We start from the raw sequence: 27,891 nt of genomic DNA, 5'->3' as shown, positions 1-27,891 counted from the left end.
TACATGTTTTTTTTTGTTGGAGAAATCCTTCTGGTAGGATAAACTTGGAGGAGCTTGGAGGATTTTTCACGTTGGATAAAGTGGAGAACGGCTCCGAGTTCTTTCGTGGTGAGATGATTTTGGTTTGATGCCTCTGGCAGCGATGGAGATGTGGTGCCAGAGAATACGAAAAAACAAAACAAAACAAAACAAAAACAAGGTTAGGGTCGGGGATCGGACCCCCGGTCAGACCTGCCACCTTCCCACGGTCGGCGTCATATAAACCCCACAGAAGACAGAAGAGGATGGCCACTCTTCCCGTCCCTCTAAACTGAACAGAGCTCACCGACATGGACGCAGAGACCTCTAACTTCTCTAACGGACCGGAGCTCGTCGCCGTCGCTCAGATCTTAGAGACCTTCTCTAAAGGAACTGGAAAAGCCAGAGACAATGACAAGTTCGCTGTCTGGCGAGACGCGCATCCTGACGTCTCGCAACGCAGACCCGTGGGAAATTGGGCGCTCCTGAACGCCACCTGGGAGGAAATGGAGGTCCTAACGGGGAAGATCTGCGCCTCGTCCGGCAAGGGGCTGGTGCATCTGTGTCGCGCGCGCGTTACACCGTGCGAGGGAATAGTTTTGCTGGCCGACTGCAACCCCAGTCCCCGGAAAGAGTCGGGGGACGGCGTTGTTCTTTGGGGTGCAATCAAGACCGTGAGGGGTCTGAAATTTTTCTCTCTGGTGGTTTACAATGGAGTCTACAAGATCCTCTTCGAGCCGGTGGCTCGCGACGACACGGTCATGGACACCACCGCCCCATATTGGTCCGACCCTTACGGGACGGCGTTGGACCCCTTGAGGCTGATCGGCAAAGTTATCGCCGAGGACCGCGCCAGGCTTCTGAGTCCCCCCCAGGAAGACGGAGTGCGCTTTGAGGATCTGTCTGCCACGAGGTTGCTGAGTGAGGTGCGCGGCGCGATAACGACACTGGGCGACACCTGGTGGGGGCTGTACGCCTATCCGGACAAGCTGCCCGAGGTGAAGCCGAACGCGGGGATAGTCTTTTGTTATATGGGCGGCTATGACGCGGGATACCTGTTTGACATCGCTACCGACGAGTGTACTCGGAGCGTTTTGTTTTGTTCGACCCCGCGCGGTTTCCAATACGTGCTCGTGAATGGCTCTAGGAGAGTCCCGTTCAAGTCTGTCTCTGAACTCTTGGCTCACATCGCCGGCTGTATTGAGCTTCTCCCCGCCCCGCCAGCCTCTGTCGTTACGTGTGCCGATTAAGGTGTCCGGACACTTTTGGATTATTTGGAATACGTGTGATGTGAATTCTAATATGAATATGAATATGAGTGCATATGAATGCATTGTGTACCCCTTTCTTTGATTACTGTTTTATATTCAAAAAATATTTAGCATTTAATCAAAAGTTTTGCTTATTTGGTCTTTATTTTCTCCCTCATAATATAATATAATATATATATAATATAATATATCAATCAGTGTGTGTGTGTGTGTGTGTGTGTGTGAATATGGGTGCATATGAATGCATTGTGTACTCCTTTCTTTGATTACTGTTTTTATATTTGGTCTTTATTTTCTCCCTCATAATATAATATAATATATATATAATATAATATATCAATCAGTGTGTGTGTGTGTGTGTGTGTGTGTGTGTGTGTGTGTGTGTGTGTGTGCGCGCGGAGCATGGGGTCGTGTTGGACCTAGGGAGGACGTGAGGGTGGTGGTGAAATAATTTGAATTTGAATAATTTGCAGGTGAAAGCACACACACACACACACACACACAAACACCGAGTTTCCAAGTTGGAGGACTCTTCACCGCGTTGGAGGAATCCCTCCGGTGGGATAACCTGCCACGTTGGAGGATTTTTCACGTTGGATAAAGTCTCTCTGAGGTTTTAATATGAATATGAATATGGGTGCATATGAATGCATTGTGTACTCCTTTCTTTGATTACTGTTTTATATTTAATAAATATTTAGTATTTAATCAAAAGTTTTGCTTATTTGGTCTTTATTTTCTCCCTCATAATATGATAATATTCAAATAATGTGTGTGTGTGTGTGTGTGTGTGTGTGTGTGTGTGTGTGTGTGTGTGTGTGTGTGTGTGTGTGTGTGTGTGTGTGTGTGTGTGTGTGCGAGCGTGGGGTCGCGTCAGACCTCGGGAGGACGCGGGACGGGTGGGTGGTGAAATAAATTTTTTTCTTTTTTATTTTACATGTATGGGGAGCGTGGCTGCTGCGGGCACTGAGGCCTGCGCTATTGTGTCAACGCTATTCCACCAGTCTCAATGTGAGGAGCGCTGCGGCGGAACCCATTGACCAGTCGCCGCCTCATTTCAAGTTTTCCCTCGATTTCCCAGGTTTCCCAGGATTTTTCCGAGTTGGAGGATCCTCCTGGTGGGAATAAATTGCCCCGGTCGGAGGACTTTTTCACGTCGGACAAAGTGGAGGACGGTTCAGGAGGAGTTGTCTGGCGGTGAGATGACGATGAGCCGATTGGAGGATCCCTCGCTGGTTCAGATTTTGGGTTGGGTGACTGTGTGCGGGGGGGGGAGGGAGGTGCGGCGAACCTTAAAAGTCGCAGAGAGAATACGTCGCAGTACCACTTCACCTGACAAGCTTGGAACGAGCGTTTATCCACAGTCTCGTCGAAAGGTTCCAACGCTATGGCCTCTCAAGAAGAAGGTGACCTGCAAACCGACGGCTGCGCGGTGTTCGAGCCGCGGCTCGAGCGGACCACAGACTGTCTGCGCCTTCGCGTAGAAGAAGAGGGAACCCCGTGCCCGTTGGATCATAGTGGATTCCCAGACCCGGAAGGAGGCCTAGGCGGAGGTCTGGAGTGCGACTGTTCGCATGGGAACGCTCTGGCCGCTGAGGGTGCCTTGAGGGACTTGTTGGACAAACACATCCTGGCCAGCGACGGACGGTGTGCTCGCGTCAAGGCTCATTACAGACACCGCCACCTGCCACCGGATCAATTGGCCTTGGACCTGGGCGAACTCAGGTTCGCCCACGGCATGGTGGCGTTTCCGGACGCCCTCTTATTTGCCAGCGGTGGCAAATGTTACCTGCTAAACGTAAAGCGATGCGTCATCTGTGCCGGCGCGGGGAGACGACACCGCGACAGATGCAAAGAAGTTTGCGAGAGATTCACGGCGTACCTGACCGACACCCAGCTGGACGACGACTACGGGCGCAAGCCTCTGCTGTACACGAAAAGGCCGAGCGAGAGGAGCGTGGTCGGCCCTCGCACTGCGGACAACCTGTTCAGGGAGCTGGGCAGCCGTGAGGGCATGTCGTATGAGCTGGACACCGTAGACACTCACGTGTGTGATGCGTGCGGCGTCAGGGCTTTCCCGTTTCGTAGCGGGTGACAACATGCTGAGAGAGCACGTGTATCACGTGCACGTTGCCGGAGTGGAGGAGTGCGACTTCCTGGCGAAAAAGTTCTCTGGCAGAGAAAGCGTCCGGAAAGCAATGATAGGCAAGGAGCGTTACAGAAGGGGCTACGTGGCGTTCCCCGAGTTGATGCTGAAGGAGGCCGTGGAAGGCCATGTCGGCTTTGGCTACGATATGCCCTGCGTCGTGTGCGGCTCGCGGCGGAGCGAGAGCCACAACCAACGCTGCGGGATACTGATGCTGGCGCTGCTGCGAAAGTTGCTTCGCGTCAAGTTTTGATGAGCCGAGAATCCCGTTGATGAAGATTAAAAAAAAAAAAAAAAAAAGGGCCGTCCTCAATTTCTTTCTACGCCTGCCTCTGTTGCTTTACGCGTACCGATTAAATTATACTGTACGGAATGCGCCTTGTAAAAAGCAAGTTACACCACGTCGACCCTCGGTTTCCATGTAACACTACTCTTTATCCAGCAAATACATTTCAGCTCACACCAATCCTGGTAGATGAAACCATACATACTCTGAAGTCTCAAGGGTCAGGATGGTGAGGATGGGTCTGCGGTTCATGCCTCCCATGCAGGAGCTGTTGCACATGAAGTTGAACAGGATTGTGGTGATCTCTGAGCCCGGCTGAAACACATGCAGGATAGTAGTCGTTTAGTGCACGGGTAATTTCAGGGATGACAAACCGTGAAAGCGGAACGAGAGGCACAACAGAATGATAACATTTAATTGCTACGTTAGGGGAAAGGTCAGAAGTGAGAGGCAGTGATACCTGGGGCGGCTCATAGGGAACAGTCACACTGTGCCTTTTTGTGTTGTAATCCTCAAGATACTGAGGCCTTTGGCTGCCCTCCGCTCTGATCAAATGACTGCGATGGTCTGCAGCTGAAAAGGAAAAACCAAAAGCCAAAGCATCTCTCTCTCTCGTTTTCTTTTAACAAACATTTTAAAACAGAAGGTATTATTTCACTGAAACGCTTTTCTTACCGTCTTCTTGTAGACAGCCAGAAATACATTTCAGCTCACACCAATCCTGGAAGATGAAACCATACGTACTCTGAAGTCTCAAGGGTCAGGATGGTGAGGATGGGTCTGCGGTTCATGCCTCCCATGCAGGAGCTGTTGCACATGAAGTTGAACAGGATTGTGGTGATCTCTGAGCCCGGCTGAAACACATGCAGGATAGTAGTCGTTTAGTGCACGGGTAATTTCAGGGATGACAAACCGTGAAAGCGGAACGAGAGGCACAACAGAATGATAACATTTAATTGCTACGTTAGGGGAAAGGTCAGAAGTGAGAGGCAGTGATACCTGGGGCGGCTCATAGGGAACAGTCACACTGTGCCTTTTTGTGTTGTGATCCTCAAGATACTGAGGCCTTTGGCTGCCCTCCGCTCTGATCAAATGACTGCGATGGTCTGTAGCTGAAAAGGAAAAACCAAAAAGCCAAAGCATCTCTCTCTCTCGTTTTCTTTTAACAAACATTTTAAAACAGAAGGTATTATTTCACTGAAACGCTTTTCTTACCGTCTTCTTGTAGACAGCCATTACTCTGAGAACCGCACCGTGTGGAGGTTTACAACCAGGCTCAACTCCCCCGCAGACCGGTGGACAAGTCGCAGGGGGCGGGAGCTCCTCGACAGACCACCCTAACCTCAACTAAACCTGCCAACAGTAGCGCGCTGATCAGTGACTCGCTGTGGAAACATCGATGCCACTGGCTCTTCACACGCAGCGACTCGCTCTGGGCACGAAAATTTAGCAAATGGCCACAATGAACAAGGCTGCACACGAACGCCACAATGAGAGCTACGAAAGAATGGGTTTCTAACGCGGCGCCAAGACCCCGGCAGGACGCTTGACGGGGAGGTTCATGGGGCTGGGGTCGCGCCTGACCCCGGGAGGACGCCTGACGGGGAGGTACAGGGAGCTGGGGTCGCGCCTGACCCCGGGAGGATGCGGGACGGGGAGGTACATGGGGCTGGGGTTGCGCCTGACCCCGGGAGGACGCCTGACGGGGAGGTACAGGGAGCTGGGGTCGCGCCGGACCCCGGGAGGACGCCTGACGGGGAGGTACAGGGAGCTGGGGTCGCGCCTGACCCCAGGAGGATGCGGGACGGGGAGGTACATGGGGCTGGGGTCGCGCCTGACCCCGGGAGGACGCCTGACGGGGAGGTACAGGGAGCTGGGGTCGCGCCGGACCCCGGCAGGACGCCTGACGGGAAGGTTCCGTGGGCCGGGGTCGCGCCGGACCCCGGGAGGATGCGGGACGGGCCTGTGACGAAGAAGAAGGGAGCGGTGACCGAGCCGCAGCGGATCCTGCGACGCGTAGGTGCCTTGTGGCCAAAAACGTAAAAAGAATCATAAGTTTCATAGTTTGTCTCGTGGGGTCGGACTGACCCCCTCGAAGGCTGCGTGAGGGTTAAGGTATTCTGGCATCAGAACATGACCATTAGAGGCTGTTCTGGTGGAAACCAATGCAGAAACACTAAAACATAGTTTTTAAGCTTTTCAGGTCATAAGAACACTAGTTTAAACCACGGCATTGGCAACTGTACATTTAGGACGCATTGAGCTGTTTGACAGTACTCTGGCATCAGAACATGACCATTGGAGGCTGTTCTGAAGGAAACCAATGCTTAAACACTAAAACATAGTTTTTGAGCTTTTCAGGTCATAAGAAGACTAGTTTAAACCACGGCATATGCAACTGTGCTTTAACGGTGTATTGACCTGTTTTAAGGTATTCTGGCATCAGAACATGACCATTAGAGGCTGTTCTGAAGGAAACCAATGCAGAAACACTAAAACATTGTTGTTGAGCTTTTCAGAACATAAGAACACTAGTTTAAACCACGGCATATGCAACTGTACATTTAGGATGCATTTAGCTGTTTGACAGTACTCTGGCATCAGAACATGACCATTGGAGGCTGTTCTGAAGGAAACCAACGCTTAAACACGAAAACATAGTTTTTGAGGTTTTCAGGTCATACGAACACTAGTTCAAACCAAGGCATTTGAAACTGTGCTTTTATGGTGTATTGAGCTGTTTTAAAGTTGCCTGTCATTAGAACATGACCATCTTAAGATGTAATGTTAGAAACCAATGCATAAACAATAAAACACCGTTTTTGAGCTTTTCAGGTCATAAGAACACTAGTTTATACCAAGACATATGCAACTGTACATTTAGGATGCAATGAGCTGTTTGACAGTATTCTGGCATCAGAACATGACCATTAGAAGCTGTTTTGAATTAAAACCAATGCATAAACACCAAAACATCGTTTTTGAGCTTTTTAGGTAATAAGAACACTAGTTTAAACAACGGCACATGCAACTGTACATTTAGGATGCATTGAGCTGTTTGACAGTATTCTGGCATCAAAACATCACCATTAGAGGCTATTCAGGTGGAAGCCAATGAAGAAAAACTAAAAGATCATTTTTGAGCTTTTCAGGCCATAAGAAAACTAGTTTAAACCACGGCATATGCAACTATGCTTTTAGGGTGTATTGACCTGTTTTAAAGTATTCTGGCATCAGAACATGACCATTAGAGGGTGTTCTAAATGAAGCAGATGCATAAACACTAAAACATAGTTTTTGAGCTTTTCAGGTCATAAGAACACTAGTTTAAACCACGGCATATGCAACTGTACATTTAGGATGCATTGAGCTGTTTGACAGTACTCTGGCATCAGAACATGACCATTGGAGGCTGTTCTGAAGGAAACCAATGCTTAAACACTAAAACATAGTTTTTGAGGTTTTCAGGTCAAAAGAACACTAGTTTAAACCATGTCATATGCAACTGTACATTTAGGATGCATTGAGCTGTTTGACAGTATTCTGGCATCAGAACATGACCATTACAAACTGTATAGTTAAAAACCAATGTACGACTACTAAAACATCGTTTTGGAGGTTTTCATGTCATAAGAACACTAGTTTAGACCACGGCATATGCAACGGTACATTTACGATGCATTGAGCTGTTTGACAGTATTCTGGCATCAGAACATGACCATTGGAGGCTGTTCTGAAGGAAACCAGTGCAGAAACACTAAAAGATCATTTTTGAGCTTTTCAGGCCATAAGAAAACTAGTGTAAACCACGGCATATGCAACTATGCTTTTAGGGTGTATTGACCTGTTTTAAAGTATTCTGGCATCAGAACATGACCATTAGAGGGTGTTCTAAATGAAGCAGATGCATAAACACTAAAACATAGTTTTTGAGCTTTTCAGGTCATAAGAACACTAGTTTAAACCACGGCATATGCAACTGTACATTTAGGATGCATTGAGCTGTTTGACAGTATTCTGGCATCAAAACATGACCATTAGAGGCTATTCAGGTGGAAACCAATGCAGAAAAACTAAAAGATCGTTTTTGAGCTTTTCAGGTCATACGAACACTAGTTTAAACCAAGGCATTTGAAACTGTGCGTTTATGGTGTATTGAGCGGTTTTAAAGTAGCCTGGCATGGGAACATGACTATTACAAACTGTATAGTTAAAAACCAATGCACAAACACTAAAACATCGTTTTGGAGCTCTTCAGGTCATAAGAACACTAGTTTAAACCACAACATATGCAACTGTACATTTAGGATGCAATGAGCTGTTTGACAGTATTCTGGCATCAGAACATGACCATTAGAAGCTGTTTTGAATTAAAACCAATGCATAAACACCAAAACATAGTTTTTGAGGTTTTCAGGTCATACGAACACTAGTTCAAACCAAGGCATTTGAAACTGTGCTTTTATGGTGTATTGAGCTGTTTTAAAGTTGCCTGTCATTAGAACATGACCATCTTAAGATGTAATGTTAGAAACCAATGCATAAACAATAAAACATCTTTTTTGAGCTTTTCAGGTCATAAGAACACTAGTTTATACCAAGACATATGCAACTGTACATTTAGGATGCAATGAGCTGTTTGACAGTATTCTGGCATCAGAACATGACCATTAGAAGCTGTTTTGAATTAAAACCAATGCATAAACACCAAAACATCGTTTTTGAGCTTTTTAGGTAATAAGAACACTAGTTTAAACCACGGCATATGCAACTGTACATTTAGGATGCATTGAGCTGTTTGACAGTATTCTGGCATCAAAACATGACCATTAGAGGCTGTTCTGAAGGAAACCAATGCTTAAACACTAAAACATAGTTTTTGAGGTTTTCAGGTCAAAAGAACACTAGTTTAAACCACAGCATATGCAACTGTACATTTAGGATGCATTGAGCTGTTTGACAGTACTCTGGCATCAGAACATGACCATTGGAGGCTGTTCTGAAGGAAACCAATGCTTAAACACTAAAACATAGTTTTTGAGCTTTTCAGGTCATAAGAAGACTAGTTTAAACCACGGCATATGCAACTGTGCTTTAACGGTGTATTGACCTGTTTTAAGGTATTCTGGCATCAGAACATGACCATTAGAGGCTGTTCTGAAGGAAACCAATGCAGAAACACTAAAACATTGTTGTTGAGCTTTTCAGAACATAAGAACACTAGTTTAAACCACGGCATATGCAACTGTACATTTAGGATGCATTTAGCTGTTTGACAGTACTCTGGCATCAGAACATGACCATTGGAGGCTGTTCTGAAGGAAACCAACGCTTAAACACGAAAACATAGTTTTTGAGGTTTTCAGGTCATACGAACACTAGTTCAAACCAAGGCATTTGAAACTGTGCTTTTATGGTGTATTGAGCTGTTTTAAAGTTGCCTGTCATTAGAACATGACCATCTTAAGATGTAATGTTAGAAACCAATGCATAAACAATAAAACACCGTTTTTGAGCTTTTCAGGTCATAAGAACACTAGTTTATACCAAGACATATGCAACTGTACATTTAGGATGCAATGAGCTGTTTGACAGTATTCTGGCATCAGAACATGACCATTAGAAGCTGTTTTGAATTAAAACCAATGCATAAACACCAAAACATCGTTTTTGAGCTTTTTAGATAATAAGAACACTAGTTTAAACAACGGCACATGCAACTGTACATTTAGGATGCATTGAGCTGTTTGACAGTATTCTGGCATCAAAACATCACCATTAGAGGCTATTCAGGTGGAAGCCAATGAAGAAAAACTAAAAGATCATTTTTGAGCTTTTCAGGCCATAAGAAAACTAGTTTAAACCACGGCATATGCAACTATGCTTTTAGGGTGTATTGACCTGTTTTAAAGTATTCTGGCATCAGAACATGACCATTAGAGGGTGTTCTAAATGAAGCAGATGCATAAACACTAAAACATAGTTTTTGAGCTTTTCAGGTCATAAGAACACTAGTTTAAACCACGGCATATGCAACTGTACATTTAGGATGCATTGAGCTGTTTGACAGTACTCTGGCATCAGAACATGACCATTGGAGGCTGTTCTGAAGGAAACCAATGCTTAAACACTTAAACATAGTTTTTGAGGTTTTCAGGTCAAAAGAACACTAGTTTAAACCATGTCATATGCAACTGTACATTTAGGATGCATTGAGCTGTTTGACAGTATTCTGGCATCAGAACATGACCATTACAAACTGTATAGTTAAAAACCAATGTACGACTACTAAAACATCGTTTTGGAGGTTTTCATGTCATAAGAACACTAGTTTAGACCACGGCATATGCAACGGTACATTTACGATGCATTGAGCTGTTTGACAGTATTCTGGCATCAGAACATGACCATTGGAGGCTGTTCTGAAGGAAACCAGTGCAGAAACACTAAAAGATCATTTTTGAGCTTTTCAGGCCATAAGAAAACTAGTGTAAACCACGGCATATGCAACTATGCTTTTAGGGTGTATTGACCTGTTTTAAAGTATTCTGGCATCAGAACATGACCATTAGAGGGTGTTCTAAATGAAGCAGATGCATAAACACTAAAACATAGTTTTTGAGCTTTTCAGGTCATAAGAACACTAGTTTAAACCACGGCATTGGCAACTGTACATTTAGGATGCATTGAGCTGTTTGACAGTATTCTAGCATCAAAACATGACCATTAGAGGCTATTCAGGTGGAAACCAATGCAGAAAAACTAAAAGATCGTTTTTGAGCTTTTCAGGTCATACGAACACTAGTTTAAACCAAGGCATTTGAAACTGTGCGTTTATGGTGTATTGAGCGGTTTTAAAGTAGCCTGGCATGGGAACATGACTATTACAAACTGTATAGTTAAAAACCAATGCTTAAACACTAAAACATCGTTTTTGAAGTTTTCAGGTAATAGGAACACTAGTTTAAACCACAACATATGCAACTGTACATTTAGGATGCAATGAGCTGTTTGACAGTATTCTGGCATCAGAACATGACCATTAGAAGCTGTTTTGAATTAAAACCAATGCATAAACACCAAAACATAGTTTTTGAGGTTTTCAGGTCATACGAACACTAGTTCAAACTAGGCGTTTGAAACTGTGCTTTTATGGTGTATTGAGCTGTTTTAAAGTTGCCTGTCTTTAGAACATGACCATCTTAAGATGTAATGTTAGAAACCAATGCATAAACAATAAAACATCTTTTTTGAGCTTTTCAGGTCATAAGAACACTAGTTTATACCAAGACATATGCAACTGTACATTTAGGATGCAATGAGCTGTTTGACAGTATTCTGGCATCAGAACATGACCATTAGAAGCTGTTTTGAATTAAAACCAATGCATAAACACCAAAACATCGTTTTTGAGCTTTTTAGGTAATAAGAACACTAGTTTAAACCACGGCATATGCAACTGTACATTTAGGATGCATTGAGCTGTTTGACAGTATTCTGGCATCAAAACATGACCATTAGAGGCTGTTCTGAAGGAAACCAATGCTTAAACACTAAAACATAGTTTTTGAGGTTTTCAGGTCAAAAGAACACTAGTTTAAACCACAGCATATGCAACTGTACATTTAGGATGCATTGAGCTGTTTGACAGTACTCTGGCATCAGAACATGACCATTGGAGGCTGTTCTGAAGGAAACCAATGCTTAAACACTAAAACATAGTTTTTGAGGTTTTCAGGTCAAAAGAACACTAGTTTAAACCACGTCATAAGCAACTGTACATTTAGGATGCATTGAGCTGTTTGACAGTACTCTGGCATCAGAACATGACCATTGGAGGCTGTTCTGAAGGAAAGCAGTGCAGAAACACTAAAACATCGTTTTTGAGCTTTTCAGGTCATAAGAACACTAGTTTAAACCACGGCTTATGCAACTGTACATTTAGGATGCATTGAGCTGTTTGACAGTATTCTGGCATCAAAACATGACCATTAGAGGCTATTCAGGTTGAAACCAATGCAGAAAAACTAAAAGATTGTTTTTGAGCTTTTCAGGTCATAAGAACACTAGTTTAAACCACGGCATATGCAACTGTACATTTACGATGCATTGAGCTGTTTGACAGTATTCTGGCATCAGAACATGACCATTGGAGGCTGTTCTGAAGGAAACCAATGCAGAAACACTAAAACATCGTTTTTGAGCTTTTCAGGTCATAAGAACACTAGTTTAAACCACGGCATATGCAACTGTGCTTTTAGGGTGTATTGACCTGTTTTAAAGTATTCTGGCATCAGAACATGACCATTAGAGGCTGTTCTGAATGAAACCAATGCATAAACACTAAAACATCGTTTTTGAGCTCTTCAGTTCATAAGAACACTAGTTTAAACCACGGCATATGCAACTGTGCTTTTAGGGTGTATTGACCTGTTTCAAAGTATTCTGGCATCAGAACATGACCATTACAAACTGTATAGTTAAAAACCAATGTACAAACACTACAACATCGTTTTGGAGCTTTTTATATCATAAGAACACTAGTTTAGACCACGGCATATGCAACTGTACATTTAGGATGCATTGAGCTGTTTTAAAGATGCCTGTCATTAGAACATGACCATCTTAAGCTGTAATGTTAGAAACCAATGCATAAACACTAAAACATCGTTTTTTAGCTCTTCAGTTCATAAGAACACTAGTTTAAACCACGACATATGCAACTGTACATTTAGGGTGCATTGAGCTGTTTGACAGTACTCTGGCATCAGAACATGACCATTGGAGGCTGTTCTGAAGGAAACCAATGCATAAACACTAAAACATCGTTGTTGAGCTTTTCAGGTCATAAGAACACTAGTTTAAACCACGGCATATGCAACTGTGCTTTAAGGGTGTATTGACCTGTTTTAAAGTATTCTGGCATCAGAACATGACCATTAGAGGCTGTTCTGAATGAAACCAATGCATAAACACTAAAACATCGTTTTTGAGCTCTTCAGTTCATAAGAACACTAGTTTAAACCACGACATATGCAACTGTACATTTAGGGTGCAATGAGCTGTTTGACAGTATTCTGGCATCAGAACATGACCATTACAAACTGTATAGTTAAAAACCAATGTACAAACACTACAACATCGTTTTGGAGCTTTTTATATCATAAGAACACTAGTTTAGACCACGGCATATGCAACTGTACATTTAGGATGCATTGAGCTGTTTTAAAGATGCCTGTCATTAGAACATGACCATCTTAAGCTGTAATGTTAGAAACCAATGCATAAACACTAAAACATCGTTTTTTAGCTCTTCAGTTCATAAGAACACTAGTTTAAACCACGACATATGCAACTGTACATTTAGGGTGCATTGAGCTGTTTGACAGTACTCTGGCATCAGAACATGACCATTGGAGGCTGTTCTGAAGGAAACCAATGCATAAACACTAAAACATCGTTGTTGAGCTTTTCAGGCCATAGGAAAACTAGTTTAAACCACGGCATATGCAACTGTGCTTTTAGGGTGTATTGACCTGTTTTAAGGTATTCTGGCATCAGAACATGACCATTACAAACTGTATAGTTAAAAATTAATGTACAAACACTAAAACATCGTTTTTGAGGTTTTCAGGTCATACGAACACTTGTTTAAACCAAGGCATTTGTAACTGTGCTTTTATTGTGTATTGAGCTGTTTTAAAGTTGCCTGGCATCAGAACATGACCATCTTAAGCTGTAATGTTAGAAACCAATGCATAAACACTAAAACATCGTTTTTGAGCTTTTCAGGTCATAAGGACACTAGTTTAAACCAAGACATATGCAACTGTACATTTATGATGCATTGAGCTGTGTGACAGTATTCTGGCATCACAACATGACCATTACAAACTCTATAGTTAAAAGCCAATGTACAAACACTAAAACATCGTTTTGGAGCTTTTCATGTCATAAGAACACTAGTTTAAACCACGGCTTATGTAACTGTACATTTGGGATGCATTGAGCAGTTTTAAAGTACAGTAGCCTGGCATGAGAACATGACTATTACAAACTGTATAGTTAAGAACCAATGCACAAACACTAAAATATCTTTTTTAGCTCTTCAGTTCATAAGAACACTAGTTTAAACCACGGCATATGCAACTGTACATTTAGGATGCAATGAGCTGTTTGACAGTTTTCTGGCATCACAACATGACCATTAGAAGCTGTTCTGAATGAAACCAATGCATAAACACTAAAACATCGTTTTTGAGCTTTTCAGGTAATAAGAACACTAGTTTAAACCACGGCATATGCAACTGTACATTTAGGATGCATTGAGCGGTTTTAAAGTAGCCTGGCATGAGAACATGACTATTACAAACTGTATAGTTAAAAACCAATGCACAAACACTAAAACATCGTTTTGGAGCTTTTCAGGTCATAAGAACACTAGTTTAGACCACGACATATGCAACTATGCTTTTAGGTTGTATTGACCTGTTTTAAAGTATTCTGGCATCAGAACATGACCATTAGAGGCTGTTCTAAATGAAACAGATGCATAAACACTAAAACATAGTTTTTAAGCTTTTCAGGTCATAAGAACACTAGTTTAAACCAAGGCAATTGAAACTGTGCTTTTATGGTGTATTGAGCTGTTTTAAAGTTGCCTGGCATCAGAACATGACCATCTTAAGCTGTAATGTTAGAAACCAATGCATAAACACTAAAACATCGTTTTGAGCTTTTCAGGTCATAAGAACACTAGTTTAAACCACGGCATATGCAACTGTACATTTAGCATGCATTGAGCGGTTTTAAAGTTGCCTGGTATGAGAACATGACTATTACAAACTGTATAGTTAAAAACCAATGCACAAACACTAAAACGTCGTTTTGGAGCTTTTGAGGTCATAAGAACACTAGTTTAAACCACGGCATATGCAACTGTACATTTAGGATGCAATGAGCTGTTTGACAGTATTCTGGCATCAGAACATGACCATCACAAACTGTATAGTTAAAAACCAATGTACAAACACTAAAACATCATTTTGGAGCTTTTCATGTCATAAGAACATTACTTTAGACCACGGCATATGCAACTGTACATTTAGGATGCATTGAGCTGTTTGACAGTATTCTAGCATCAGAACATGAATATTGGAGTCTGTTCTGAAGGAAACCAATGCAGAAACACTAAAACATCGTTTTTGAGCTTTTCAGGTCATAAGTACACTAGTTTAAACCACGGCATATGCAACTGTGCTTTTAGGGTGTATTGACCTGTTTTAAAGTATTCTGGCATCAGAACATGACCATTAGAGGCTGTTCTGGTGGAAACCAATGCAGAAACACCAAAACATTGTTTTTGAGCTTTTCAGAACATAAGAACACTAGTTTAAACCACGGCATATGCAACTGTACATTTAGGATGCATTGAGCTGTTTGACAGTACTCTGGCATCAGAACATGACCATTTGAGGCTGTTCTGAAGGAAACCAAGGCTTAAACACTAAAACATAGTTTTTGAGGTTTTCAGGTCAAAAGAACACTAGTTTAAACCACGGCATATGCAACTGTGCTTTTAGGGTGTATTGACCTGTTTTAAAGTATTCTGGCATCAGAACATGACCATTAGAGGCTGTTCTGAAAGAAACCAATGCTTAAACACTATAACATAGTTTTTGAGGTTTTCAGGTCATACGAACACTTGTTTAAACCACGGCATATGCAACTGTACATTTAGGATGCATTGAGCTGTTTTAAAGTAGCCTGGCATGAGAATATGACTATTACAAACTGTATAGTTAAAAACCAATGCACAAACACTAAAACATCGTTTTTGAGCTTTTCAGGTAATAAGAACACTAGTTTAAACCACGGCATATGCAACTGTACATTTAGGATGCATTGAGCTGTTTGACAGTATTCTGGCATCAAAACATGAATATTGGAGTCTGTTCTGAAGGAAACCAATGCTTAAACACTAAAATATAGTTTTTGAGGTTTTCAGGTAATAAGAACACTAGTTTAAACCACAGCATATGCAACTGTACATTTAGGATGCAATGAGCTGTTTGACAGTATTCTGGCATCAGAACATGACCATTACAAACTGTATAGTTAAAAACCAATGTACAAACACTAAAACATCATTTTGGAGCTTTTCATGTCATATGAACACTAGTTTAGACAACGGCATATGCAACTGTACATTTAGGATGCATTCAGCTGTTTGACAATATTCTGGCATCAGAACATGACCATTACAAACTGTATAGTTAAAAACCAATGTACAAACACTAAAACATCATTTTGGAGCTTTTCATGTCATATGAACACTAGTTTAGACAACGGCATATGCAACTGTACATTTAGGATGCATTCAGCTGTTTGACAATATTCTGGCATCAGAACATGACCATTACGAACTGTATAGTTAAAAACCAATGAACAAACACTAAAACATTGTTTTGGAGCTTTTCATGTTATAAGAACACTAGTTTAGACCACGGCATATGCAACTGTACGTTTAGGATGCATTGACCTGTTTGACAGTATTCTGGCATCAGGACATGAACATTGGAGGCTGTTCTGAAGGAAACCAATGCAGAAACACTAAAACATTGTTTTTAAGCTTTTCAGGTCATAAGAACACTAGTTTAAACCACGGCATTGGCAACTGTACATTTAGGACGCATTGAGCTGTTTGACAGTTTTCTGGCATCAGGACATGACCATTAGAGGCTGTTCTGAATCAAACCAATGCTTAAACACTAAAACATAGTTTTTGAAGTTTTTTAGGTCATACGAACACTAGTTTAAACCAAGGCATTTGAAATTGTGCTTTTATGGTGTATTGAGCTGTTTTAAAGTTGCCTGTCATTACAACATGACCATCTTAAGCTGTAATGTTAGAAACCAATGCATAAACAATAAAACATCGTTTTTGAGCTTTTCAGGTCATAAGAACACTAGTTTAGACCACGGCATATGCAACTGTACATTTAGGATGCAATGAGCTGTTTGACAGTATTCTGGCATCAGAACATGACCATTACAAACTGTATAGTTAAAAACCAATGTACAAACACTAAAACATCGTTTTGGAGCTTTTCATGTCATAAGAACACTAGTTTAAACCACGGCATATGCAACTGTACATTTAGGATGCATTGAGCTGTTTGACAGTATTCTGGCATCAAAACATGACCATTTGAGGCTATTCAGGTGGAAGCCAATGCAGAAAAACTAAAAGATCATTTTTGAGCTTTTCAGGCCATAAGAAAACTAGTTTAAACCACGGCATATGCAACTATGCTTTTAGGGTGTATTGACCTGTTTTAAAGTATTCTGGCATCAGAACATGACCATTAGAGGGTGTTCTAAATGAAGCAGATGCATAAACACTAAAACATAGTTTTTGAGCTTTTCAGGTCATAAGAACACTAGTTTAAACCACGGCATATGCAACTGTGCTTTTAGGGTGTATTGACCTGTTTTAAAGTATTCTGGCATCAGAACATGACCATTAGAGGCTGTTCTGAATGAAACCAATGCATAAACACTAAAACATCGTTTTTGAGCTCTTCAGTTCATAAGAACACTAGTTTAAACCACGGCATATGCAACTGTGCTTTTAGGGTGTATTGACCTGTTTCAAAGTATTCTGGCATCAGAACATGACCATTACAAACTGTATAGTTAAAAACCAATGTACAAACACTACAACATCGTTTTGGAGCTTTTTATATCATAAGAACACTAGTTTAGACCACGGCATATGCAACTGTACATTTAGGATGCATTGAGCTGTTTTAAAGATGCCTGTCATTAGAACATGACCATCTTAAGCTGTAATGTTAGAAACCAATGCATAAACACTAAAACATCGTTTTTTAGCTCTTCAGTTCATAAGAACACTAGTTTAAACCACGACATATGCAACTGTACATTTAGGGTGCATTGAGCTGTTTGACAGTACTCTGGCATCAGAACATGACCATTGGAGGCTGTTCTGAAGGAAACCAATGCATAAACACTAAAACATCGTTGTTGAGCTTTTCAGGCCATAAGAAAACTAGTTTAAACCACGGCATATGCAACTGTGCTTTTAGGGTGTATTGACCTGTTTTAAGGTATTCTGGCATCAGAACATGACCATTACAAACTGTATAGTTAAAAATTAATGTACAAACACTAAAACATCGTTTTTGAGGTTTTCAGGTCATACGAACACTTGTTTAAACCAAGGCATTTGTAACTGTGCTTTTATTGTGTATTGAGCTGTTTTAAAGTTGCCTGGCATCAGAACATGACCATCTTAAGCTGTAATGTTAGAAACCAATGCATAAACACTAAAACATCGTTTTTGAGCTTTTCAGGTCATAAGGACACTAGTTTAAACCAAGACATATGCAACTGTACATTTATGATGCATTGAGCTGTGTGACAGTATTCTGGCATCACAACATGACCATTACAAACTCTATAGTTAAAAGCCAATGTACAAACACTAAAACATCGTTTTGGAGCTTTTCATGTCATAAGAACACTAGTTTAAACCACGGCTTATGTAACTGTACATTTGGGATGCATTGAGCAGTTTTAAAGTACAGTAGCCTGGCATGAGAACATGACTATTACAAACTGTATAGTTAAGAACCAATGCACAAACACTAAAATATCTTTTTTAGCTCTTCAGTTCATAAGAACACTAGTTTAAACCACGGCATATGCAACTGTACATTTAGGATGCAATGAGCTGTTTGACAGTATTCTGGCATCACAACATGACCATTAGAAGCTGTTCTGAATGAAACCAATGCATAAACACTAAAACATCGTTTTTGAGCTTTTCAGGTAATAAGAACACTAGTTTAAACCACGGCATATGCAACTGTACATTTAGGATGCATTGAGCGGTTTTAAAGTAGCCTGGCATGAGAACATGACTATTACAAACTGTATAGTTAAAAACCAATGCACAAACACTAAAACATCGTTTTGGAGCTTTTCAGGTCATAAGAACACTAGTTTAGACCACGGCATATGCAACTATGCTTTTAGGTTGTATTGACCTGTTTTAAAGTATTCTGGCATCAGAACATGACCATTAGAGGCTGTTCTAAATGAAACAGATGCATAAACACTAAAACATAGTTTTTAAGCTTTTCAGGTCATAAGAACACTAGTTTAAACCAAGGCAATTGAAACTGTGCTTTTATGGTGTATTGAGCTGTTTTAAAGTTGCCTGGCATCAGAACATGACCATCTTAAGCTGTAATGTTAGAAACCAATGCATAAACACTAAAACATCGTTTTGAGCTTTTCAGGTCATAAGAACACTAGTTTAAACCACGGCATATGCAACTGTACATTTAGCATGCATTGAGCGGTTTTAAAGTTGCCTGGTATGAGAACATGACTATTACAAACTGTATAGTAAAAACCAATGCACAAACACTAAAACGTCGTTTTGGAGCTTTTGAGGTCATAAGAACACTAGTTTAAACCACGGCATATGCAACTGTACATTTAGGATGCAATGAGCTGTTTGACAGTATTCTGGCATCAGAACATGACCATCACAAACTGTATAGTTAAAAACCAATGTACAAACACTAAAACATCATTTTGGAGCTTTTCATGTCATAAGAACATTACTTTAGACCACGGCATATGCAACTGTACATTTAGGATGCATTGAGCTGTTTGACAGTATTCTAGCATCAGAACATGAATATTGGAGTCTGTTCTGAAGGAAACCAATGCAGAAACACTAAAACATCGTTTTTGAGCTTTTCAGGTCATAAGTACACTAGTTTAAACCACGGCATATGCAACTGTGCTTTTAGGGTGTATTGACCTGTTTTAAAGTATTCTGGCATCAGAACATGACCATTAGAGGCTGTTCTGGTGGAAACCAATGCAGAAACACCAAAACATTGTTTTTGAGCTTTTCAGAACATAAGAACACTAGTTTAAACCACGGCATATGCAACTGTACATTTAGGATGCATTGAGCTGTTTGACAGTACTCTGGCATCAGAACATGACCATTTGAGGCTGTTCTGAAGGAAACCAAGGCTTAAACACTAAAACATAGTTTTTGAGGTTTTCAGGTCAAAAGAACACTAGTTTAAACCACGGCATATGCAACTGTGCTTTTAGGGTGTATTGACCTGTTTTAAAGTATTCTGGCATCAGAACATGACCATTAGAGGCTGTTCTGAAAGAAACCAATGCTTAAACACTATAACATAGTTTTTGAGGTTTTCAGGTCATACGAACACTAGTTTAAACCACGGCGAATGCAACTATACATTTAGGATGCATTGAGCTGTTTTAAAGTAGCCTGGCATGAGAATATGACTATTACAAACTGTATAGTTAAAAACCAATGCACAAACACTAAAACATCGTTTTTGAGCTTTTCAGGTAATAAGAACACTAGTTTAAACCACGGCATATGCAACTGTACATTTAGGATGCATTGAGCTGTTTGACAGTATTCTGGCATCAAAACATGAATATTGGAGTCTGTTCTGAAGGAAACCAATGCTTAAACACTAAAATATAGTTTTTGAGGTTTTCAGGTAATAAGAACACTAGTTTAAACCACAGCATATGCAACTGTACATTTAGGATGCAATGAGCTGTTTGACAGTATTCTGGCATCAGAACATGACCATTACAAACTGTATAGTTAAAAACCAATGTACAAACACTAAAACATCATTTTGGAGCTTTTCATGTCATATGAACACTAGTTTAGACAACGGCATATGCAACTGTACATTTAGGATGCATTGAGCTGTTTGACAATATTCTGGCATCAGAACATGACCATTACAAACTGTATAGTTAAAAACCAATGAACAAACACTAAAACATTGTTTTGGAGCTTTTCATGTTATAAGAACACTAGTTTAGACCACGGCATATGCAACTGTACGTTTAGGATGCATTGACCTGTTTGACAGTATTCTGGCATCAGGACATGAACATTGGAGGCTGTTCTGAAGGAAACCAATGCAGAAACACTAAAACATTGTTTTTGAGCTGTTCAGGTCATAAGAACACTAGTTTAAACCATGGCATTGTCAACTGTACATTTAGGACGCATTGAGCTGTTTGACAGTTTTCTGGCGTCAGGACATGACCATTAGAGGCTGTTCTGAATCAAACCAATACTTAAACACTAAAACATAGTTTTTGAGGTTTTTTAGGTCATACGAACACTAGTTTAAACCAAGGCATTTGAAATTGTGCTTTTATGGTGTATTGAGCTGTTTTAAAGTTGCCTGTCATTACAACATGACCATCTTAAGCTGTAATGTTAGAAACCAATGCATAAACAATAAAACATCGTTTTTGAGCTTTTCAGGTCATAAGAACACTAGTTTAGACCACGGCATATGCAACTGTACATTTAGGATGCATTGAGCTGTTTGACAGTATTCTGGCATCAGAACATGGCCATTGGAGGCTGTTCTGAAGGAAAACCAGTGCAGAAACACTAAAACATCGTTTTTGAGCTTTTCAGGTCATAAGAACACTAGTTTAAACCACGGCATATGCAACTGTGCTTTTAGGGTGTATTGACCTATTTTAAAGTATTCTGACATCAGAACATGACCATTAGAGGCTGTTCTGAATGAAACAGATGCATAAACACTAAAACATCGTTGTTGAGCTTTTCAGGCCATAAGAAAACTAGTTTAAACCACGGCATATGCAACTGTGCTTTAACGGTGTATTGACCTCTTTTAAGGTATTCTGGCATCAGAACATGACCATTAGAGGCTGTTCTGAAGGAAACCAATGCTTAAACACTAAAACATAGTTTTTGAGGTTTTCAGGTCAAAAGAACACTAGTTTAAACCACGTCATATGCAACTGTACATTTAGGATGCATTGAGCTGTTTGACAGTATTCTGGCATCAGAACATAACCATTGGAGGCTGTTCCGAAGGAAACCAATGCTTAAACACTAAAACATAGTTTTTGAGGTTTTCAGGTCAAAAGAACACTAGTTTAAACCACGTCATATGCAACTGTGCTTTTAGTGTGTATTGACCTGTTTTAAAGTATTCTGACATCAGAACATGACCATTAGAGACTGTTCTGAATGAAACCAATGCTTAAACACTAAAACATAGTTTTTGAGGTTTTCAGGACATACGAACACTAGTTTAAACCAAGGCATTTGAAACTGTGCTTTTATTGTGTATTGAGCTGTTTTTAAGTTGCCTGGCATCAGAACATGACCATCTTAAGCTGTAATGTTAGAAACCAATGCATAAACACTAAAACATCGTTTTTGAGCTTTTCAGGTCATAAGGAGACTAGTTTAAACCAAGACTTATGCAACTGTACATTTAGGATGCATTGAGCTGTTTGACAGGATTCTGGCATCAGAACATGACCATCTTAAGCTGTAATGTTAGAAACCAATGCATAAACACTAAAACATCGTTTTTGAGCTTTTCAGGTCATAAGAACACTAGTTTAAACCACGGCATTGGCAACTGTACATTTAGGACGCATTGAGCTGTTTGACAGTATTCTGGCATCAGAACATGACCATTACAAACTGTATAGTTAAAAACCAATGAACAAACACTAAAACATTGTTTTGGAGCTTTTCATGTCATAAGAACACTAGTTTAGACCACGGCATATGCAACTGTACGTTTAGGATGCATTGACCTGTTTGACAGTATTCTGGCATCAGGACATGAACATTGGAGGCTGTTCTGAAGGAAACCAATGCAGAAACACTAAAACATCGTTTTTGAGCTTTTCAGGTCATAAGAAGACTAGTTTAAACCACGGCATTGGCAACTGTACATTTAGGACGCATTGAGCTGTTTGACAGTTTTCTGGCATCAGGACATGACCATTAGAGGCTGTTCTGAATCAAACCAATACTTAAACACTAAACATAGTTTTTGAGGTTTTTTAGGTCATACGAACACTAGTTTAAACCAAGGCATTTGAAATTGTGCTTTTATGGTGTATTGAGCTGTTTTAAAGTTGCCTGTCATTACAACATGACCATCTTAAGCTGTAATGTTAGAAACCAATGCATAAACAATAAAACATCGTTTTTGAGCTTTTCAGGTCATAAGGACACTAGTGTAGACCACGGCATATGCAACTGTACATTTAGGATGCATTGAGCTGTTTGACAGTATTCTGGCATCAGAACATGGCCTTTGGAGGCTGTTCTGAAGGAAAACCAGTGCAGAATCACTAAAACATCGTTTTTGAGCTTTTCAGGTCATAAGAACACTAGTTTAAACCACGGCATATGCAACTGTGCTTTTAGGGTGTATTGACCTATTTTAAAGTATTCTGACATCAGAACATGACCATTAGAGGCTGTTCTGAATGAAACAGATGCATAAATACTAAAACATCGTTGTTGAGCTTTTCAGGCCATAAGAAAACTAGTTTAAACCACGGCATATGCAACTGTGCTTTAACGGTGTATTGACCTGTTTTAAGGTATTCTGGCATCAGAACATGACCATTAGAGGCTGTTCAGGTGGAAACCAATGCAGAAAAACTAAAAGATTGTTTTTGAGCTTTTCAGGTCATAAGGACACTAGTTTATACCAAGACATATGCAACTGTACATTTAGGATGCAATGAGCTGTTTGACAGTATTCTGGCATCAGAACATGACCATTAGAGGCTGTTTAGGTGGAAACCAATGCAGAAAAACTAAAACATCGTTGTTGAGCTTTTCAGGCCATAAGAAAACTAGTTTAAACCACGGCATATGCAACTATGCTTTTAGGGTGTATTGACCTGTTTTAAAGTATTCTGGCATCAGAACATGACCATTAGAGGCTGTTCTGGTGGAAACCAATGCAGAAACACTAAAACATTGTTTTTGAGCTTTTCAGAACATAAGAACACTAGTTTAAACCACGGCATATGCAACTGTACATTTAGGATGCATTTAGCTGTTTGACAGTACTCTGGCATCAGAACATGACCATTGGAGGTTGTTCTGAAGGAAACCAACGCTTAAACACGAAAACATAGTTTTTGAGGTTTTCAGGTCATACGAACACTAGTTCAAACCAAGGCATTTGAAACTGTGCTTTTATGGTGTATTGAGCTGTTTTAAAGTTGCCTGTCATTAGAACATGACCATCTTAAGATGTAATGTTAGAAACCAATGCATAAACAATAAAACATCTTTTTTGAGCTTTTCAGGTCATAAGAACACTAGTTTATACCAAGACATATGCAACTGTACATTTAGGATGCAATGAGCTGTTTGACAGTATTCTGGCATCAGAACATGACCATTAGAAGCTGTTTTGAATTAAAACTAATGCATAAACACCAAAACATCGTTTTTGAGCTTTTTAGGTAATAAGAACACTAGTTTAAACCACGGCATATGCAACTGTACATTTAGGATGCATTGAGCTGTTTGACAGTATTCTGGCATCAAAACATGACCATTAGAGGCTGTTCTGAAGGAAACCAATGCTTAAACACTAAAACATAGTTTTTGAGGTTTTCAGGTCAAAAGAACACTAGTTTAAACCACAGCATATGCAACTGTACATTTAGGATGCATTGAGCTGTTTGACAGTACTCTGGCATCAGAACATGACCATTGGAGGCTGTTCTGAAGGAAACCAATGCTTAAACACTAAAACATAGTTTTTGAGGTTTTCAGGTCAAAAGAACACTAGTTTAAACCACGTCATAAGCAACTGTACATTTAGGATGCATTCAGCTGTTTGACAGTATTCTGGCATCAGAACATGACCATTACAAACTTTATAGTTAAAAACCAATGTACAAACACTAAAACATCGTTTTGGAGCTTTTCATGTCATAAGAACACTAGTTTAAACCACGGCATATGCAACTGTACATTTAGGATGCAATGAGCTGTTTGACAGTATTCTGGCATCACAACATGACCATTAGAAGCTGTTCTGAATGAAACCATTGCATAAACACTAAAACATCGTTTTTGAGCTTTTCAGGTAATAAGAACACTAGTTTAAACCAAGGCAATTGAAACTGTGCTTTTATGGTGTATTGAGCTGTTTTAAAGTTGCCTGGCATCAGAACATGACCATCTTAAGCTGTAATGTTAGAAACCAATGCATAAACACTAAAACATCGTTTTGAGCTTTTCATGTCATAAGAACACTAGTTTAGACCACGGCATATGCAACGGTACATTTACGATGCATTGAGCTGTTTGACAGTATTCTGGCATCAGAACATGACCATTGGAGGCTGTTCTGAAGGAAAGCAGTGCAGAAACACTAAAACATCGTTTTTGAGCTTTTCAGGTCATAAGAACACTAGTTTAAACCACGGCTTATGCAACTGTACATTTAGGATGCATTGAGCTGTTTGACAGTATTCTGGCATCAAAACATGACCATTAGAGGCTATTCAGGTTGAAACCAATGCAGAAAAACTAAAAGATTGTTTTTGAGCTTTTCAGGTCATAAGAATAATAGTTTAAACCACGGCATTGGCAACTGTACATTTAGGACGCATTGAGCTGTTTGACAGTTTTCTGGCATCAGGACATGACCATTGGAGGCTGTTCTGAAGGAAACCAATGCTTAAACACTAAAACATAGTTTTTGAGGTTTTCAGGTCATACGAACACTAGTTTAAACCAAGGCATTTGAAACTGTACATTTAGGACGCATTGAGCTGTTTTAAAGATGCCTGTCATTAGAACATGACCATCTTAAGCTGTAATGTTAGAAACCAATGCATAAACACTAAAACATCGTTTTTTAGCTCTTCAGTTCATAAGAACACTAGTTTAAACCACGGCATATGCAACTGTACATTTAGGATGCATTGAGCTGTTTGACAGTACTCTGGCATCAGAACATGACCATTGGAGGCTGTTCTGAAGGAAACCAATGCTTAAACACTAAAACATAGTTTTTGAGGTTTTTAGGTCATACGAACACTAGTTTAAACCAAGGCATTTGAAACTGTGCGTTTATGGTGTATTGAGCGGTTTTAAAGTAGCCTGGCATGGGAACATGACTATTACAAACTGTATAGTTAAAAACCAATGCACAAACACTAAAACATCGTTTTGGAGCTTTTCAGGTCATAAGAACACTAGTTTAAACCAAGGCATATGCAACTGTACATTTAGGATGCAGTGAGCTGTTTGACAGTATTCTGGCATCAGAACATGACCATTAGAAGCTGTTTTGAATTAAAACCAATGCATAAACACCAAAACATCGTTTTTGAGCTTTTTAGGTAATAAGAACACTAGTTTAAACCACGGCATATGCAACTGTACATTTAGGATGCATTGAGCTGTTTGACAGTATTCTGGCTTCAAAACATGACCATTAGAGGCTATTCAGGTGGAAGCCAATGCAGAAAAACTAAAAGATCATTTTTGAGCTTTTCAGGCCATAAGAAAACTAGTTTAAACCACGGCATATGCAACTGTACATTTAGGATGCATTGAGCTGTTTGACAGTATTCTGGCATCAGAACATGACCATTAGAGGGTGTTCTAAATGAAGCAGATGCATAAACACTAAAACATAGTTTTTGAGCTTTTTAGGTCATAAGAACACTAGTTTAAACCACGGCATATGCAACTGTACATTTAGGATGCATTGAGCTGTTTGTCAGTACTCTGGCATCAGAACATGACCATTGGAGGCTGTTCTGAAGGAAACCAATGCTTAAACACTAAAACATAGTTTTTGAGGTTTTCAGGTCAAAAGAACACTAGTTTAAACCACGTCATATGCAACTGTACATTTAGGATGCATTGAGCTGTTTGACAGTATTCTGGCATCAGAACATGACCATTACAAACTGTATAGTTAAAAACCAATGTACAAACACTAAAACATCGTTTTGGAGCTTTTCATGTCATAAGAACACTAGTTTAAACCACGGCATATGCAACTGTACATTTAGGATGCATTGAGCTGTTTGACAGTATTCTGGCATCAAAACATGACCATTAGAGGCTATTCAGGTGGAAGCCAATGCAGAAAAACTAAAAGATCATTTTTGAGCTTTTCAGGCCATAAGAAAACTAGTTTAAACCACGGCATATGCAACTATGCTTTTAGGGTGTATTGACCTGTTTTAAAGTATTCTGGCATCAGAACATGACCATTAGAGGGTGTTCTAAATGAAGCAGATGCATAAACACTAAAACATAGTTTTTGAGCTTTTCAGGTCATAAGAACACTAGTTTAAACCACGGCATATGCAACTGTGCTTTTAGGGTGTATTGACCTGTTTTAACCCTCACGCAGCCTTCGAGGGGGTCAGTCTGACCCCACGAGACAAACAATGAAACTTTTGATTCTTTTTACGTTTTTTGGCCACAAGGCACCTACGCGTCGCAGGATCCGCTGCGGCTCGGTCACCCCTCCCTTCTTATTCGTCACAGGCCCGTCCCTCGTCCTCCCGGGGTCCGGCGCGACCCGAGTTCCCTGTACCTCCCCGTCCCTCGTCCTGCCGGGGTCCGGCGCGACCCCGGCCCACAGAACCTCCCCGTCGGGCGTCCTGCCGGGGTCAGGCGCGACCCCAGCTCCCTGTACCTCCCCGTCAGGCGTCCTCCCGGGGTCAGGCGCGACCCCGGCCCACGGAACCTCCCCGTCAGGCGTCCTCCCGGGGTCAGGCGCGACCCCAGCTCCCTGTACCTCCCCGTCAGGCGTTCTCCCGGGGTCAGGCGCGACCCCAGCCCCATGTACCTCCCCGTCCCGCATCCTCCCGGGGTCAGGCGCGACCCCAGCCCCATGTACCTCCCCGTCCCGCATCCTCCCGGGGTCAGGCGCGACCCCAGCTCCCTGTACCTCCCCGTCAGGCGTCCTCCCGGGGTCCGGCGCGACCCCGGCCCACGGAACCTCCCCGTCGGGCGTCCTGCCGGGGTCCGGCGCGACCCCGGCCCACGGAACCTCCCCGTCAGGCGTCCTGCCGGGGTCCGGCGCGACCCCAGCCCCATGTACCTCCCCGTCCCGCGTCCTCCCGGGGTCAGGCGCGACCCCGGCCCCCTGTACCTCCCCGTCCCGCGTCCTCCCGGGGTCAGGCGCGACCCCGGCCCCCTGTACCTCCCGGTTCTCAGAGTAATGGCTGTCTACAAGAAGACGGTAAGAAAAGCGTTTCAGTGA

General features: G+C 41.2%; 1 protein-coding gene across 2 annotated transcripts in view; it reads left to right on the top strand.

Annotated features, from left to right (window-relative positions):
• Positions 1–27,891, top strand: part of acsf3 (acyl-CoA synthetase family member 3) — a 90,327-nt gene that overhangs the window by 23,810 nt on the left and 38,626 nt on the right. The gene's annotated exons all lie outside the window — the stretch shown is intronic.

This window comes from Betta splendens, chromosome 3 (assembly GCF_900634795.4).
Source record: "Betta splendens chromosome 3, fBetSpl5.4, whole genome shotgun sequence".
In the NCBI taxonomy this organism is placed as follows: domain Eukaryota; kingdom Metazoa; phylum Chordata; class Actinopteri; order Anabantiformes; family Osphronemidae; genus Betta; species Betta splendens.
Note: the sequence above shows the minus strand (reverse complement) of the source record. Positions and strands in the feature narration are given on the sequence as shown.